The sequence below is a fragment of the Aphelocoma coerulescens genome, unplaced genomic scaffold (assembly GCF_041296385.1).
Source record: "Aphelocoma coerulescens isolate FSJ_1873_10779 unplaced genomic scaffold, UR_Acoe_1.0 HiC_scaffold_63, whole genome shotgun sequence".
In the NCBI taxonomy this organism is placed as follows: domain Eukaryota; kingdom Metazoa; phylum Chordata; class Aves; order Passeriformes; family Corvidae; genus Aphelocoma; species Aphelocoma coerulescens.
In genome coordinates, this window is record NW_027183981.1 from 2,572,501 (window position 1) to 2,575,000 (window position 2,500).

At 75.7% G+C, this 2,500-nt stretch overlaps 2 non-coding genes across 2 annotated transcripts in view; both read left to right on the forward strand.

Annotated features, from left to right (window-relative positions):
• Nucleotides 1–1,474: 1,474 nt before the first annotated feature.
• On the forward strand, nucleotides 1,475–1,627 carry LOC138102198 (5.8S ribosomal RNA). Its single transcript, XR_011147349.1, has one exon. It is a non-coding gene; the product is annotated as a 5.8S ribosomal RNA (ribosomal RNA).
• Nucleotides 1,628–2,473: 846 nt separating this feature from the next.
• LOC138102211 (28S ribosomal RNA) overlaps nucleotides 2,474–2,500 on the forward strand; it is a 4,257-nt gene continuing 4,230 nt past the window's right edge. The window contains exon 1 of the ribosomal RNA XR_011147362.1: nucleotides 2,474–2,500. This exon is cut by the window's right edge and continues 4,230 nt beyond it. This is a non-coding gene — a ribosomal RNA (28S ribosomal RNA).

Genomic DNA, 2,500 nt, shown 5'->3' on the forward strand with positions numbered 1-2,500 from the left:
CTCCCGCCGATCCCCCCTGCGGTGGTGACCGTCGCGGCCGGCCGTGCTCGTCGTCGTCGTGGCTCCGCCGCGTGCGCGCGCGGGCAGCCGTGCCGGGGAGGGGCGCCCTGCCCCCCCCTCTCTGCGGCCCGGTCTCGGCAGAGGGACCGTGTTGGCGCGGTCGGCCGCGGGGGCCGGCCCGCTCGCTTCGAAGCGGGCGACGGTGGCGGAGGGCGCGTGCTCTCCGCCCTTCCGCGGCTGCGGGGCCGTGCGGCTGCCGGGGCCCGCTTGCGCTCTCCTTTGGCCGCCGCCACAGGCTCGCGTGTGGCGCCGCGCCTGGCGCTGCCGCGCCTCTCCCCTCGACGGCCTTCTCTCCTTGGACGCACCGGTGGCGCCGGTCGCCGGCCGTCCCCGCTCGACCGCCTTGCCCGCCCAGGTTGAGTGCTCGGCGGTCCCTCCGTCGCTGGAGGCCGGCGAGTGCGGGTGACCCCGGGCCGGGCGGTGGCGTCGCCGCTCGGCGAGTGTCCCCCTGGGGGACGGTCGGCCGGAAGGTGCCCGCTGTCGCCGCCGGCGGTCCCGTCCCGGGCCCTGCCCGTCGCTTCCCCGTCGCCCTTCCCGGCCGCGTGTGGGGCCGAAGGGGTGCGGGCGGCCGCGGGGGCGCTTCCCTGCCCGGTCTCCGCGTGGAAACGAGGAGAGCGGGCGTTGCTCCCCGGCTCAGCCCCGTACGCCTTCTGCCGGGCGCGTGCCCGCAGAAGGGGCTCCGAAGGTGCGAAGCGGCGGCGGCGGTTCCGGGAGGGCGGTCGCGGTGGCGGTGGGTCTTGCCGTCCGGCAGGCCTCGGGTGCTCGCGATGCCGACTCGGTTCCCGGCGGCGCCCGCCTCCGGTGCCGGCGGCGGAGCCCGGCTTGCCAGGCACTTTGCCTTCCCGGCGGGAGCGGTCCCGCGGGGGGGCGCCGGTGGAGCGGTGTCGCCGCGTGCGTCTTGGGCGTTGCGGGTCGCTGGGGAGCGCCGGCTGCGCGGTGACGCGGCGGCGCTCTGCGAGTCTGTGGAGCGGCGAAGGGAGCGAGCGTGAGCGGGGCCTGGTGGCCGTTACCCCCCCGCCGGCCGTGGGCGTGTGTCGTCTCGCGATCGAGGCCGGGCGGGATCTGATGGCCCCTGCGGTCTGGCGCGCGCGCGCCACGCCAGCCCTCTGTGCGGAGGCCGGGCCGAGCCCGGGCGCCTGGGCCGCCTCCGAAGGACGGCATGCCGGGGCGGCGTCTCCCCTTGCACGGGGGGAGGCGGTCGGGAGCGCGGGCTCCCCCGCCTTTGACGGCCTTCGGAGCGTTCCGTGGGTTTTCTCCTTTTTTTTTTCCCTCCTCCTCCGTTCGTTGTGTGCTCGTACGGTCGAAGCGAGGCGCGCGCGCCAGCGCGCGTCCTTGCCGAAAGAGACACAGGGTCTGCTTGACGTGAGCGGTCCCGGCCCCTCCGCGCGTGCGGAGTCGGTGCCGAAAGCCAGACAACTCTTAGCGGTGGATCACTCGGCTCGTGCGTCGATGAAGAACGCAGCTAGCTGCGAGAATTAATGTGAATTGCAGGACACATTGATCATCGACACTTCGAACGCACTTGCGGCCCCGGGTTCCTCCCGGGGCTACGCCTGTCTGAGCGTCGCTTGACGATCAATCGCCGTCCGGGGGCCACCCCGGCGGCGCGGCTGGGGTCGCCTCGCAGGCCCGTCGTCCGCGGCCGGCGGCGGCGGCGGCGGCGGCGTCTGGCCGGTGCCCGGAGGGGAGGCGGCGGGGGCCGGCGAGGGAAGCGTTTTCCTCGGCGGTTTCTCGGGGCCTTTCCCTGCGGGGCCCGGTCGTCGGCGTCGTCGCGGTCCGTCGCGTGCCGCGCAGAAAGGGCCTTCGTCCCCCTAAATGCAGACTCGGGGAGCGCTCCGTAGCTTCCCGCTCCCGGAGCGAGCCGCTGGGGTGGAGCTCGTCCTTGCCGGGGCCCCGCCAGGGTGTGGCGGTGGCGGCCGGGGAGAAAGAGAGACGGCGTGAAAACGCCGTGCGAAGGGCCGAGGCAGAGAAGAAGGGAGGCGAGGCGCGGGCCTCGCCCCCGGGCTCCCCCCGTGCGGGCGGCTGTCTGCGGGTGGGTACCGCGCGGGTACCGTGCCGTGCTGCCGTGCGCGCGTGAGGCGCGAGCGCCGGGGACGGGGGTCACCCCCTCCTCCTTCCCCCGCCTCTCTGTCGTCGTCTCGGGCGTAAGAGCGCCGTCTCGCTTCTCTCTCCCCACCGAGGCCGTCTCGCGCCGCCCGGCGGTGCCCCGCGGGCCGTCACCACCGTGCTCCTTTCGGTTCTCGTCTCCGGGATGGGGTCTCCTTCTCCGTCTCTCTCCCCCGCGTGTGTCTCTCTCTCTCGCGCGCGCGCGCGCGCCGGGGGGGGGGGGTGCCGTGGGGGGGAGTGGGAGGGGAAGGGCCGGCCGTCCGGCCGCGCGCTCCCGGGCGCGCGGCGCGGCGCAGCTTTGGGCTTGCGACCTCAGATCAGACGTGGCGACCCG